Source organism: Sceloporus occidentalis, unplaced genomic scaffold, assembly GCF_023333645.1.
Source record: "Sceloporus occidentalis isolate IW3139 unplaced genomic scaffold, rSceOcc1.0.p SCAF_5, whole genome shotgun sequence".
NCBI lineage: Eukaryota > Metazoa > Chordata > Lepidosauria > Squamata > Phrynosomatidae > Sceloporus > Sceloporus occidentalis.
Window position 1 is genome coordinate 49,886,546 of NW_028316985.1, and position 16,500 is coordinate 49,903,045.

The following is a 16,500-nucleotide window of genomic DNA, read 5'->3' on the forward strand; positions in this document are numbered from 1 at the left end:
AAATTCACAGGTGGGCATCGACAGCTGAAAATGCTCTTTCTTTGGTAACCACATTACTAACTACCCATTGCAGGGTTATTTGGAGGTAAGCTTCCACAGATGTCTGCAGTGTTTGGTAAAATGCTATGTCTACAGTATATGATTCTTGGATCCCAGCTTGTAGCAATGGCAAGATTCCCCCTCCCCCATTTCATTTAGTAAATCAGCTACTACGTGCCTTCAAGTTGTTTCCAACACATGGCAACCCTAAGGCAAATCACTCCAAGGAAATCTCTTCCTCTGTCAAATAGCTCTTGCAGTCAAGCCGTTCTTCGTCATGTTTAGGTGGAATCTCATTTCTTATAATTTGATTCTATTGTTTGTTTCTAGTCTCTGGAGCTGCAGAAAAACATTTACCCAATCATCTACATGACCTGTATTCAGATTTTTAAAGGTGGCTATCATTTCATATTTCAATATTTTCTTCTACAGTTTAAACATACCCAGTTTCCTAAGCCATTCCCCATAGGGCTAGATTTCCATTTTTTTTTTTTTACTATCTCAGACACCATTATGTGAACACATTCCAGTCTGTCAATATCCTTAAAAGTTGGTACCCAGAACTGAACACAGTATTCCAGGTGGGGTCTGAGAAAACAGAATGGAGTGGTACTATTGCTTCCCTTGGTCTGGAGGCTATAAGGCTTGGGCCTGAGTTACTTGCGGGAACGCCCCTCCCTACATAATCTGTCCCGCACTCACAGAATAACTGGGAAGAACGTATTAGAACACCAATCAACTAGGCCAGGGGTAGGCAATCTTTTTGAGCCGGGGGCCAGGTTGCTGTCCCTCAGACAGCTGGGCGGGGCAAAGTAAAAAAATAAATAATTAAATATTTTTTTTAAAAAAAATTAAATATATAAATAAACCAGGACAAATGTAGGACAAAATTTCCAAATGGAAGAAACTTTTTTTAAAAAAATGGAGGACACCTGAAAAAATTTGCTGATTTTTTAAAAAATGTTAATATAAATGCATGTTTCTGAGGCTTCTATAGACAATTGCCCCCCAAAGGCCCTGGTGGCAATCAGCGGCAGGACTGGGCTGGGGCCGGTCCCAAGGCCTCGTCGGGCCGCATCCGGCCAGCGGGTCGCAGGTTGCCTACCCCTGAACTAGGCTCAGGTTGACTTCCCAAAGAGCCTTTACTGTAGCTGCTCCAAAACTGGAATGGTCTTCCTGAAGAGATCCTTCTTATTGCCTCCTTGGAGGCATTTAAGAGGGCACTTAAGACAGATCTCTTCTGGCGAGCTTATCCACCTGACCTTGTGTAAGAGATATTTCCTATCCTCTGCACTATTATATAACTCTATCACATTTCCACCTGATGATGAGTTAGTTTCAATATTAACTGTTATTCTATTTATTTATGTGTTTTTATGTATATTTTAGTGAGCTGTAATCCCGCCCCGATCTATTGGGAGAGGTGGGAAAATATAAATAAATTATTATTGTTGTTATTTTTATTATTATTATTGATTTTACTACCTAGAACTGCATGTTGAAGTTCATTTTATTAGTTTTGGCCCAGCTCTCTAAACTGTGAAGGTCATTTTGAATTCTGATCCTGTCCTCTGGCGTATTAGCTACTTTTCCTAATCTGATAAGCATAGGAGCAAATTTGATAAGCACATCATAGGAGCCTTCATTTCAGATATTGGCTGATTAGTATCAAATCAGCATATGAACCTTAACTGTACTGCCAAAATGTCTTTGGCATTCATTGTACCCTTAAAGTTCCCAGGTAATGGAATTCCAGTAATTATAACCTAGTTACAATAGCTGTAAAACCTAGAAGCCATTGCTTATGTTCTACGTCATTTAGTTACCCTGAACAACATCTTCAACACATCTCTTTCCCGTCTATAAATAGTAAACAGCCTTCAGTTTTAAACACTGTGAAACTTCCTTGACATCCTCTTCTGATTGGAGCATTCTTGCCTCATTTCCTTGCTTTATACATATTGTTATCTTCTCATTCTTCTGTCTGCACTTTTCCTTTATCCTTTCTGCCTCTGTGCTCCCTATTAGCTTCACTACTTTGCTTTTCTTGTTCAATCATGCACTGTATCTCCATCCCATCCATACTGATAGCTTTCTCTTCTCTTAAAAAAGGTGGGATGCAAACTGCTTTGTTCCTCAAGAAATTGAACATTTTGAATTGTAACACCCACTTGACAATGACTGTCAGAGAAGTCATTGCTACTTGGACTGTACAGTATTCAGGAGCATTTGTGAAGTGTGTCCTGCTTAAGACCAGCACTTACAACTGAGAATGTTACTATTATGGTTAGAAAGTGATCAAATATATTTGTAAGCAAAGCTCAAATAGGCTGAAAAATTCAAAGGCTAACAGAAAAGTTTTCTAAGGGGGTGGGTAAGGATGGGTTGCTGGGTTATAAACTACTACATTTCAATTAAGTCACAAGATTCAGAGAACATGGCTGTGTGTTTTTGTTGGATGGAAGCACTATTCTGTTCTTCTTTTATCTCAAGGTCTCAAGCTTGTAATTTTAACACAATGAAGCTTTGCAAAGGTTTCTCAGGACAATGAAATATCAAGATATTCTTCCTCTGCCATGGAAGTGCAAATTGAAGTCAAGCATTATAATGGTTATAAAAGGAGCCTGAGAGATATTGTGCGACCAGATTTAGTTTGGCGCGCGTAATGCATTTGCAATGCCATGACAACGACAGAAGTACTAAAAGCCACACAATAGGCACAGAGATTCCACAAAGTTCTGAAAAAGTATGTCTAATGGGTGAAGGACACAAAAATGGAATGTGTCACCCAAACTCATAATAGACACTGAGCTAGGTGCTTTATAAATAAATGACAACGAAGACCTTTTTTATATAAAAAAGTTAGTTATTAACTTTTTTTTGTTTCAGTTAAGAAAATAATAGAAGGGGATGAAGATCACACCTCTTCCTCCTATTTCTAGCAGGAACTATGGATATGCATTTGACTAGAGATGATTCCAGTTTGCATCACCATCAAAGAGGCATAGATTTGGTTGTGTATTTAGTATCAAGAATGCAGACTGTGGATGTGTCCATCTCTTCATTCTACTTGAAAATAACAGATTGGTTGTACATGTGGTTTATGGTCTAGCAAATGCTCCAACCTCCTTGAAAAATCACACCTCAGACATGAGATGGAGACTCCAAATGAGTTTATCTATTTTGGGCAAAACTCAAATCTTATTATTCAAAAAATGGCTTCTCTGTAAATGCTTCATCACCGGGATAGAAGCGCAATGCCCCAGTGATGTTTTAGAAGCACAACATACGATCGCACCTTCACACTTCAGAAACGCTTCAGGAATATTTTGCCCACAGTAAGCGTTCTGTGTGATAAAGTCCATAGAAAAGTTAAAAAGCATAACTAGAGCACACATCCCATACAAAAGCCTCTCTGATATGGTTCTATATTAAAAGCATGCTTGAATAAAATGTTTTTGACTGCTGGCAAAAGGAAAGAGGGCGGGGGCCAGGCTAGTCTCCCATGGAAGGGCACTCCAGAGGGTGGGAACAGTTACTTTAACAATTCTTTAAGATTCAAACCATTACTCGTGCTGCAACTATGATTTTTTAATATGTCCGGAACCTGTATTGCGGATTTGGGGGAATGCAATTTTATATTCCTCTTCCTACTTCATATATTAGGAGTACATATAGAAATTTTAGTAAAACAACCAATGTAAAAAAAAATGTTGGATTTTCCACTAGTGTAAGTACTGTACCCTAACTCTTATAAAAAATAACCACCCTCTTATCTGAGTAGAATGGTAAAAGTGGCAAAAGGCAAGAGGTTTGTTTGTCCTGGGAGAATGTAAAAGACCCACCAATAACCCATTACTTTTAGCCTTTTTGAAAGCCTGGGTGAGAAAATGGTGGTGGCGGTGGCTCTTTGGTGCTTCCCCTCAAAGGTGCTCTGAGAGGAATCGAGCTCTGAAGGATTTGAATAAGACATTGTGAATGTTTGTCAGCTTTTCTTAGTTAAAATCAGGCAAAGTTACACCTTAAAGTTAAAGACTGTAATCACTGCTAAGGTAGTCAGTTTGCTTTGCCTTTGTGTTCTTTTTGATCATTATGCAGAGAGATCTTGTAGCACCTTTGAAACTAACTGACATGAAGAAGGTGGCAGCATGAGCTTTCGTAAATTTCAGCCTACTTCCCTAGATGCATATTTCAGTTAGCCTCAAAAGTGCTATACGTTATCTCTACATACTGATTCTACAGACTAACATGGCTATATCTTTGAATTCCTTTTTATGTGTGTGTTTTTTTAGCTCCCCCTTCCATGCATGGTTGCCTTTTCCACACATGGCACAGCCACCATTTACTGTAGTTCCCTCCTCATTCATCCACTCTTTAGAGGTCACACAAAGTTATACCTGTTCTCTGGCATCATCTTCCTTTGCTTCATATTTCACATCCTTTGTTATATGTCCCTAAGTTTTATCTTCAACTTGTCCATGGATTATATCCATGCATTATAACAAAAGCCCTAATTTTGGCCCCCAAATCTACTCTTGATGTATATATTAGGTTGACTTATACACAAGTACATAAAGTTTTTTATATATAAAAAATGAAATTCTAGTTACATTGGGCAATGAAAAGCATGAGCATGCTCAGAAATCTTTATTACAGAAGGCTTCAAACACAGAGATAGCTTTTGGCTTTGCAAGCCATCTTACCTACCATTTCCCTCTCTTTGATGCACCCACAGGGGGAATGTCTAAGAGCACCTAAGTGAATGCTAATGTAGTCATTAATCCTTGGCAGGAAATATTCTGTCTCATGTTTCCTTCTTTGAAAGGAAAGTGTAGGCCTCTTTGTGGGACTCCTGTTTCCATGTCTTTCATTGTAAATCAGCAACTCCATAGGTTTTAGCCACTCATCAGCTGAAAAGTAATGGCATAATATTTCTCAGGTCTGCCTTGTGTCAATGGAAAATTAATTAACATAGTTAATCCCCTTCCCTCCTACAGGCTCTCTGTGCACCTTAAGCATCTGCTCAAGAGAGCTAGGAAACTAACTGGAACACACAGTTGGTGTTACAGAGAGTTCCAATACAATAGAGAAACAGGAGGTCCACAGGCATTGGACACCAGTGGATACCACTGGATATAGCCAATACCGCTTCTTTCCAGGTGTAATTGCAGTTCAAACGGCATGTGTATAATGTCCTAGATCACCTTATTTTGTTTTATAGGTATTGGCTTCAGTTCAATATCCCCTATTGTTGTTTTGTGCCTCCACCTTGGAGACCTTGAGGTGAACCTATTATGGGATTTTCTTTGCAAAATCTATTTTGAATGAGGCTTAGCTTTGTCTTCCTCTGTGGCTGAGAGAGTATGACTTGCCCAAAGTTTTTATGGCTGAGCAGGGAATCAAACCCTGGTCTCCAGAGTTGTATTCTAACTCTCAAACCACTATACCATGCTGGTTCGCCCCATGTAACATATATATCCTTATGTGAGTCTTACACTATGTTGACTCATATACCTTCCCCCCAATTACTTTAAAGCCATGAAACTACCATTTACAGGCATTCTGTGCTTCAGGTGTGCAGGCAGGATTAGTGAAGGTCAAGTTACCCCTCCCCCCCCCACACACATAGCCTAATGTACAATGATGACATCAGGACTGAGATTGATAGGGGTCCTCTCGAGGACCCAGCACTTATGTAATCATTGTGTGTTTGGCTGGTGGGAGGAGAATTGTCAGATGCTGCTCCAGTCTTACCTGTGAGGCACAGAATGCCTGCATGATGCAGCATCAGGGCTTTAAAATAGATCAGGTGATGCACTTTGGGCATTACACAGCAAGAATGGGAATACCAACCTCTAAAGTACCCCAAAAGCACATCTGCACAGATAAAGGGATGCATATAGATAAAGATGATGCAATCTGAGTTCTGACTGGGGTATTACTTTAGCATTTCCTCCTAGTAAGTGAACATGGGGTTAAAATATAAATAAACAGTTAATCTCAATTTGAGGGTCAATAATGGAAAGGACAAAGAGGCTCAGTGGTTAAGATGCCAGCTCTGATGACTGCAAGTTTGGTAGGTCGAGGCTCAAGTGCTGTGTGATGGAGTGAGCTCCAATCACTAGTTCCAGCTTCTGTCAACCTAGCAGTTTGAAAGCATGTAAAAGTGCAAGTAGATAAATACCATTTCGGTGGGAAGGTAACAGCGTTCTGTGCAGTCAAGCTGGACACATGATCACAGAGTTGTTTTTGACAATGTTGGCTCTTTGGCTTAGTAACAGAAATGAACACCCCTATCTACCATCAGACACAACTTGACAACCTTGTGAAAAGGGAAACCTTTACTTTACTTTTTAATGGAATGGCTTGCAAAGTACAAGAACTTGTTAGTTTCATAGACACTACAATTATTTGTATGAAACTGCCTGGCCAGTAAGAACCAAATGCAGTTAGATACCAAGGGCCCACTATAATTGATATTTAAAATAGTTTTTTAACAGTGTTTATTTTAACAGTGATGTATACTTGAGTTGATTGACTCTGATTCAAATCAGACTCAAGCCATTTCAGTGACTCCACTTGGACTCAACTCAGCAATTAATGGTGCACTGACTTGACTTGTGACTTGTATATTTTTAACCACTGACTTGTGGGCATTATTCAGTTAAAGCAGCAGGCAAGGCCTGCCCCGAGAGCATGGAGCACACTTTTTGGAGAAGAATAGCAAATGTATTAGGCAATGGACTTGAGGCAGAAGGATCCTTCTAAAGCTTTGGAAAAACTTTAGAAGGTTCCTCCCATGCATAGTGGGTCAGACTGTCAGGCAGACCTCCAGGTGTTTTGGACTCCAATTCCCAGAAGCCCCAGCCAGCTTGGCCCACTCTCAAGAATTCTGGGAGCTGAAGTCCAAACCATCTGGAGGACCAAAGTTTGAGGACCACTGTTCTACACTATCTACTTAGTTAAGTATGTGAAACTAAGTAGTGTCTCCTGGCCTGACTCCTCACTCACTTACTTTACCAGGCTGCATCTGCACCAAGAGATGGAGATCCATTCAGTTGGCAATTGGGGTTCAGGAGAATGATATTTTTACTCCCTCCCCCCAAATGAGTGAGGCTACAACAAGGAATTGCAAGGACCCTACTTCTGATTCTTGCAACCTCCCTCAGGGTTGGAAGCAGGAAGAAATGATTACCACACATGCCCCTATCGCCAGTAGAACTAACCTCATTTTCTCAGTGAAGCAGTTGCCTAGTAAAGCAGGATTACAGGGTGGGGAAGGGGATATATACCATTGTGGCAATATTGCCACAGTCATGACTACATAGTTTTAATGAATGTGCCTTCAAGTTGCCTGTTGACTTATGGCCCATTAATATAATAGGGTTTTCCAAGTAAGGAATACTCAGAGGTGAGGTTTTTCTCTAGTTTCATCTTCTGAAATATAGCCTGCAGCACCCGGTATACATTGGTGGTCTTCCATCTATGTACTAACCAGGTTTGGCCCTACTTAGTTTCCAAGATCAGATGGGACCTGAGGCCTTTAGGGTATTTAGGCTGTAAGTATTAGTATTACTAAAATTACTACATAGTAACTTTAGCTTACAAATCCGTAACTGCAGTACAGAATGCTAGCCATTGTTTTTACATTAGTGAGACAATTCCCTGTTAAGTCAAGTCTGAGATCAAATTACAGTATGTACCCAGTGCATGTTGCCTAAACCTCCATCTATATTATTCTGAGTGCAAGGCCTATGCATTATATTTTAATACTTTCCAGAGGGTGGGATATTTGTCTTTATTTATAGCATACATTACAATTAGAGGCTTCTTCCCCCACTCTCATTCATTCACTTGACAGGATAACAAGTGATTTGCTAGATTCTTTGAACAATGCTGCCAATATTTTAAGAACAGAATCAGTTTTGATTCAAACTTCCTATCTATGAATAAAATTTATGTCACATTCCCTTAGACCCTGACAGTGTCAACATGGCAATTTTTGTAATGTGATTCACAAGATATTTTCTCTGTCATGTCCCATTTGGCAACACAAGCAACCCTGAAATCCTCCAAAGAAAAATGACTGATACCCTACCAAGCCTAAAGGGTGTAGAAATGATAAGGATGACAGATGTGTTTTTCGAGGTCAGGAGAATACTCTCCAGAGTAAATGTTTCTCGAGCCTATTGAGGTTAGCAAACTGGAACAGAGAAAATTGTAACCCCATTGCCCAGTCTTAGACCAGATACTCAAGACTAGTCACATAAGAATAACAGGTATTTCCAAAGTCAGTATATTTAGGGGTGCAGCTTGCTCCTTATTCCTGAAAATGACATATATTAGAAATGCATTACATTTGAACATAAGATTCTGCAAGTGATTAGCTGTTTGGCTACATTCATAATTTAGATTTTATTCACCTGTTTTTGTGTGTTCTGTTATATCTGTTGCTATGGCAACACTCTGATCTCACACTGCAGATATGGAGACTGTTATGCACAATACAAAGAAAGTCGAGGTACTGCTGATGAACTCTTTGACATACATTTCTCCTTTCCATCTATGCAAAACACTGCTGTTAAATCATGCCCAACAGACCTATGGCCCTGCCCATATTACTCATTTATGAAGACACTGACAGTAATTTCCCCACTAAATCAGATTGCTATGATTTCCATAACTCACTCTTTATTACTTTTATCCTATCGTTCTCCTCTTAATTGGCCAAGTCAGACCAGTTTTAGCTTCAGCCAAACTGGGGTGAGTCCAGGATATTTAAGAAGCCCCATGATTGCTGCAAAATATTTTCCTCACTTCTCTGGAGATTTATTTAATTACAAATGCATATCCAGTAAGGCTTAATATCATATATTGTTTGGATTTTACATTATTTTACATTTTAAAACTGGGATTTTAAAAAAAGTTTTAATCTGTTTTTGAATACTGTTTCTTCTGTTATGCATTACTTTAGGAGCTACAAGCTCATGGGCTGAGAGGCAATAAGCAAAACACTTTAAAGAATACTCTAAAAATAAAAACAAATCCCTTTTGCTAGATTGGCATCTCCAGCACTGTACCTATGAGTATACATTTATATCTCTGAGACCTGACCTTTTTAAACCTTGCCACAAGATTTCCTCACCAGCCAAGCAAAATAAAATGTCCCTCTACTCCTTTCCCCACAACTATAAATTATCTTGATTCTCCACTTGACCTATCTGCAATGAAACTGCAACTGAATATTTTACTCCCGTAATTCACCATTTACTTGTGTCCAGTGGCCTCTTATACAATTGCCCTTTTGGCCAGGGGCAACCACCTCTGAACTTTTATCCTCTTAGCTGTCCCTGATTAAGAGGTCTGAAAAGTGAGACAAAGAACCTGGCCTTTATAACAACTCTCTTGCTCATTTTAGCTAATGATAGGTTAACTACAAATTGGCATTTAAAAAAAGATACCCACTACAGAGCACTGTAATGAGCACTGTTTATTTGGAGGTATGAAGTCCAGCTGCAGTAAGCCTTAGACTTACAAATTTGCCCATATGTCTTTTCTTAAGAACTGACAATTCTTACTGGCAATTCTCCAGCCCTCTCCTGTTTTTCCTGGGAGGCTAAATGTCAAATTGACTGCAAGAAAGTTGGATTCTCCTGCATTTTAAAATATCAGTTCTCTGTTTGATGCAACTGTTCAGCAAGGAATGCTCCTGCTGAGAGCATGCATTTATTTATATGTACACACATAGCCTGCCCTTCTAATACTTACTGTCGATTTCACTTAAGCAGCTAATAATGATTAACCTTCATTCATGTATTTGTTTGAATATTGGACTAGGACTATCTGAGATTGGGGTTTGAATCCCTGCTCACCCATGGAAGTCCACTAAGTGACCTTGAGTAAGTCACGGTCTCACCCTCAGAAAAAGGCAAAGACACTGAGTACATTTTCCTTTTGACAGAGTTGGAGACATATGACAATAACAGTGCACTACTCTGGGGCATTTTGGTCTCTGAAATATTTTTGTCTTGCAGAATGTACAACAGAAATAAATCACCTGCACAATAGTAAATAAAAACCAAATTCCAGCCACTTGCCATGTATGCATTTTTTTTCTATAAAGAAACAAAACAGCTGGGAAAACAAATCCCAAGTAATATTTTTTGCCATTGAGGTCCTTTTTTTTGCCAGCCAGCGTTAATCAATGCAAGAGAGAAAGTCCCATGCCATTTGAAGGCAAACCATGATGCAACATAATAGATGTGGCATGCTTTGGTTGGTAGTAGTTTCATTCCATTCAGAAGAAATTTAATTTTCTTCCACTGAATGGGGGCTTTAGAATTCATTGGAATCAGGAAACAGTGCATAGTATGCAAAGGATATATTTTATTCCATTTTTAATTTTCTTTATGTCAATTTTGTTTCTTTTTTTCTAAGTGTTTTCAGTAGAACACACTTCATTTTTCATATACAGAATTCCTTTGGCAATGGGGTGAGGGAGGAAACTCCACTGGAATTCTTGCTGGGATAAGAACATACCCTAGAATTCACATAAGGCATATGCATTCATTCTAATGCAGGCATTGTTGTAGAAGAAACTGCCAACATGCTGCAGGTTCTCACACCTTCCTCACAACAAGCCTCGGTCTGACAGAATCAGATAGGAGGGGACCAAAGATGAATTTGCCAAATACAGATTTATTTAAGACAGCTGTCACCCTGGGAGGAATTCACATTCCAACAAAGTTCCCAGGACCAAGAACAAGGAAAATGGCTTCTTTATATAGCATTGAAACAAAGGACTCCAGTTGGCATATCCCATTGGACATGGCAAAAGTTAACATATAGGATTTTCATACAGAGTGCAGATAACATGAATATATTAAAGATATATTTTGGTCACGTCCCACTAGCCCATTAGCCTTATCTTTAGCCTCATCTGTCTTTGCCCCCCTTCTAGTCCTTGCTGAGATATCTCTTCTCCAGGGTTTATGGCCCTCTGTTCATGGCCCACAAACTCCAGATCTCCGGTTGGAGCCCTTGGTCACTTTTGATCTCTCAGGCCTGAAGTCTTACTCTTTTGTTTACATTCCTGGGCCTCTCAAATTCCTTTCAGTGCATGTCATGTACCTTTATTTCTACAAACTACATTTACATGCATACTAAATATGAAACTTTAAAAATCTTCTACCTCAGCATGGACAAAAGTGGGGGCCTTGGGGTGCATACAGTCCCAAAGGACATTTTTGCAATCCCTAAGCAAAATCCTCTGAAAAAACGTTTGGACTAAAATCACACTCAGATGCATATAGAGTAGAGGAGGCTATTGTGTGGGAGCCGAGACTCAATTATAACCCTCCGAACTCCCTGCAGCCTGCAGTCTCCCCCCACACCAAACTTAAATATTTCCATTTTCATCTTGAGTCCCTCTCAAAATGACCAAAGGGAGTGCCAGGATGCCACTTCTTCTCACCATTTTGAGATGAACTGTAGAGGGAAACAGGGGTATTTAAGAGTTGTATGTGGTTCTGAGGTGCTTGTGGGGATGGAATGGTGATACTTCCGTATGTTTTCATGCTTTTGAGTGATGGGGGGGGGGGGTAATTTTGTTTTAAAAAATAGGATGTATGGTAGACTTTGGGGAACTGGTGGGGTTTCATGGGCCAAAAAAGTGGGGGTCTAGGGTCCACATGCTACTTATGCTCCCTCTTTTCCCATCATGTTCTAATCTAGGAGATGAGAATGGTTACTTCAGAGTGGCTAATTCAGAAAGTCTGAGTTTTTGTGTTTGTATCTGTGCATTCCACAAGAAACTAGATGGTCACTTCTGTTTTTTGAGCATGGGGAAGCACTCTGGAGATAAAACAAGTATGGGGCAGGTGAAAATGGCCCACAATGGCCAATTATGTCCCCTGGAGCCTTCTCAGTTTTGTAACTGAGTAGACCCACACTAGAGAAGAACACTAAATCAATGGGAGGCTAGAAGGCAAACACTTAAATTCTGTGGATTCTTTAGTTGGAACTTTAGTTGGAACTAACAAATGGATTTAGGCTGTGGTCAGATCTGTTCACAGTGATGCATGTTTTTTATATCCCAAGGCTGTAACTACCAAGGATGGTCCATAAAATCTCTAATGTACCAGGTTTGTGGCATTTGCTTTTCATTCTGAAAACCTGGCGGTTGTTAAACTTCCAACAGGCCACAAAATATGATGGGTCTGCATTCAGCTTGATATGTCACAAATAGAACAGACATAATGGTGTACCTAGTAGCTTTCCTATAAAATCTGCATAAAGTCATGCTCATCTTAGCCTCTAGCATGTTTCAGGGATTGTAATTAGTCTTCACTTCACATTCATTCTGAGGTAGCTCTAGTTAATACCTTTTCCCCCCTCTTCAGCCTCCTCAGTCATCAGCAGCCATCTCTCTCCTTTTGTCTCCTTGGCATGGAATCAATTCTCACTTCCTGCCAAGTGCCATAGATACTACAAAATGCTTGTTCTGGAGTTGTAATTTTGCTACTCAATATAGGCAGCAGTAGAGCCTGCTTTGAACAGCTTTCTATAAATAGAACAGAGATGCTGTAATAGCTGGCCTACTGATTTTGCCAGACAGCTTTTCTCTCTGCTGATTGGAATCCTGAAGTGACTTCTCCTGGTCTCCTGTGCTTGAAGCATCCATTTAAGGGTATTTGTTTAGCAGCTTACATTATTACAAGTAATGGATATACTTTTTATGCTTATATTGTTCAGTAATTTCCCCATGTAGTGCCCTGACTCTCAAAGTGTTGCAAAACTTCTGTTTCCTTTTGTGTTTAAATTGATTAATTTCTATTGCTTTGCAGTGACCTTGCCTGGGTTGTTGAAATCTTGAAGCACCCTCTGTATTGCAGATTTTCTTCAGGAGCAGTGGGAATTAGATAGTTCTGATACCTTGCAATTAATCTGTTTATCTGTGCATATGCAAGGAAAGTATTAAGTGGTATGTGCACAGAAATGCATATACAGTCAGACCTCCTTATCCACAGATTTTTTATCCACAGATTCAAGCATCCATGGCTTGACAATATTTGAAAAAGTATAAATTACAAATAGCAAACCTTGATTTCCCATTTTTATACAAGAGACACCATTTTGCTATGCAATTGTATTTAATGGGACTTGAGCATCCACAGATCTTGTTATCCACAGGAATCCTGGAACCAAACCCCAGTGGATAACAAGGGCCCATTGTATTTTTCCATTCTCCCATTTTAAAACAGCAGCATCAACAACAATACATCTTAGCAACTCTACAAGTTAAATCAGTATGTAAAGGGATCTTGTATTACCTTTGAGACTAAGGCCCAAAACAGACTAAGGCCCAAATAAAGTGGTTTCCAGCCACTTTGGGGATGTGGCATTTACATGACACATTCCCCCAAAGGGGCCAGAAACTACACTGCACCCTCACTAAGCACAAAAAAGCCAGACTAAAAAGAACCCAGAATAATCCAACCTAGCCCTGAAAGTGCACACCTTTGACCCTGCATATAAACATACCAGCACCGGAGTGGTTTTAAAGGAGTGATATATCCTGACCCTAACCTTAAAGCTGCATATAAATGCACCAATGTGGGTGCAAATTTAAAAAAGGCAGAGTTGCCGTACCCAAGTGGCCAGGGTGGCAATGCAAAAAAGTAAAAGTGTGACATCTCCTATGGATATAATTACAACATACAGAAACCAGAGAGTCCTAGAGGGAGCATGGAGTGAAGGGGACATGTGGGGAAGGGCACTGTTATACATTGCCAGTGTTTTACTGAGCACATCTCTGCTCTGATGCTTTGTCCTAGTGGAGGATTGAAGGTGTGAATGTGTGGGCGATCAAAGGGGCAGCCATCTAATGGGATGGCATCTAGGCAGCAGACAGTCACTGGTGGTGTGATTGTAAGGGGTTTTGAGTGGATGGTGAGGAAAAAAAATACAAGAAAAAATTATCCAGCAGTGTGACTTGACTCTGTGCTGTTCAGTCAGGCCATGTGCATTGAGGCCACCTTAGGAGTGGGTGGTGTGGTCAGCTAGGTTTTAACTTGCTTTCAGAAAAAGCAGCTTTGAACCACTTTCTCCTACCAATCTGCTTTACTCCTAACTGAAAGAAAGAAGCTGGTAGCATGAGTTTTCATAGACTTGAACCTCCTTCCTCAGATGCATGTTGGGAGTGGAGAATCCAGAGACAGACCTATATAAGCTGGTTGTACATGAAAATGTCAATTCAAATTAAAAAAACTTGTGGGTATGGAGATGAGGTGATAGGTTCAGTTTCAACTACGGATAGCCATTTTTGGCGGGGGGGGGGGGAGGCAAAAAGAAGGCTATTGCATAAAGCCAAAGAGAGTAGATAACCATATGAATGAGTATTGGAATGTGGTGTGGGAAACAGGGAGGGGATGTGATGAACTGGTCTCATTAGGATGGGGGTTAGATAGTGTTGAAATCTGTGTAGTGAGCCAGGAAACAATTATCTCTAGTCAACCCATTGCTGATGGACTGCAATCTAAATGTATCTCAAGGTGGTAGCATTTGGTTTTTCGTGCACATAAATTATGCCCCTTGCTGGTTTCAGGCATTCTACATTCCAGGGTGTCTTGGACAAAAAAGCAGTTTTGTGGCCTATTAATGTCTATTTTATAAAAACAAAACAAAAACAAAAATACTCCTCCCCCTGCAAATATGGCCATAACAAAGCCTCACTAGAAATGACCACTCCATAGGAGAGATAAAGAACTTTCAGGCCTAAATACAATCCTAACAAGAGTAGAGTTATTGAATCAATAAGAATTTGCTATATTAACATTTATGTGTTGTTACAGACCAGTAACAGCTTTGACGTCTGAAAAATATACCCTTAAAATGAACCTCTTTTTCGTTTCTCTCTCTCTTTTTCTTTTCTGGATTCAGCTTCTGTTTCTTCACTTTATCCAGTCTATTTCTAATGCCAGACACTGGTTCATAAAAATAAATTTACCTATTTTATTGATGGCAATAAATCCCAGACCTGTAGATAACCATTCCTAATGGTTTTATGTGCATGTTGAAAGCACAGAAGACAAAACAGAGCTCTAAGGATTCCACAGGCCAGCAGGCAAAGAGCCTGTTCCCACTTGCGATTTACAATGCTTTAAAATACACCGGTATCAGTTAAATCGATTCAAAATAACCCTGGTCTTATCCCACGTTCCAAATCGCTTTTTTTTCTTCGTTCTCATTTACCAATTGATTCGCTTTAAGTGATCCGCTTTCGTTCCTATTCAAATAAAACGGTGTATATATAAATCAGTTTTAGCCTTATTTCGTTCCCACTCACCATTTTGGGGCTGTCAATCAAAGTAACGTCATCATAACGTCACTTTTAAATTTTGCGGTTTGTTATAGAAGAACCAATGAGGAGGCGCTTAAAATGCCTGCAATTATTCGTGGGGAAGGATGGTTGAGGGAGAGAAAACTGCCCAAAGCACTTTTGCTGCCTTGGAAGAAAGACCCCAGGCTGGGGGAGGCTTCTGGCAAAGCGAATTTGGGGAGCCCAAGCTGTTTCCAGAGAAACTATGGGGATGGGTTTTGCAGGACAGCATCCTCTCTTCATGTCTCCCAAGACAGCCAGGGAGAATCCCTTCAGAGAGCCCAGAGATCAATGAAGGAAGCTGCTGGCAAAGCGAATTTGGGGAGCCCAAGCTGTTTCCAGAGAAACTATGGGCATGGGTTTTGCAGGACAGCATCCCCTCTTCATGTCTCCCAAGACAGCCAGGGAGAATCCCTTCAGAGAGCCCAGAGATCAATGGAAGAGGCTTCTGGCAAAGCAAATTTGGGGAGCCCAAGCTGTTTCCAGAGAAACTATGGGCATGGGTTTTGCAGGACAGCATCCCCTCTTCATGTCTCCCAAGACAGCCAGGTAGAATCCCTTCAGAGAGCCCAGGGATCAATGAAGGAGGCTGCTGGAAAAGCAGGGAGGGAGCACTCTTCCCAAAGATTCTCTTTCCAGGGTTGGAGGAGGAGGCAGATTCCGTTTGAGAAAGAGAGGGAGAAAGGTTCTATTCCCCCCCCCCCCCCATTGATCAGAGCCCTTCCCTGCCTGGGCGAGATCAGATGCCTCCTCGTGAGGAGGCTTCCCTTCCCTGCCTGGGTGAGATCAGATGCCTCCTCGTGAGGAGGCTTCCCTTCCCTGCCTGGGCGAGATCAGTGCCCAAGTGGGCAGGGAATGCCTCTTCAAGAGGAGGCTTCCCTTCCTGCCTCTCCTCCGTTAGAAATGGGCTGTCCCCACACAGAGGGGAGGTTGCAATCCACCGGGGGAAGCCTTGTAGTCCTTTGGCAGATGCAGGTGCTTGAGCAGCCAGGACTTCAGGCGCTTAAAGCGCTGAAGAGATTAAGCGCCTGTAAACCATTAAAATAAAATTAAAAAAAAATCCTTATCTCTTATTGAAAGAC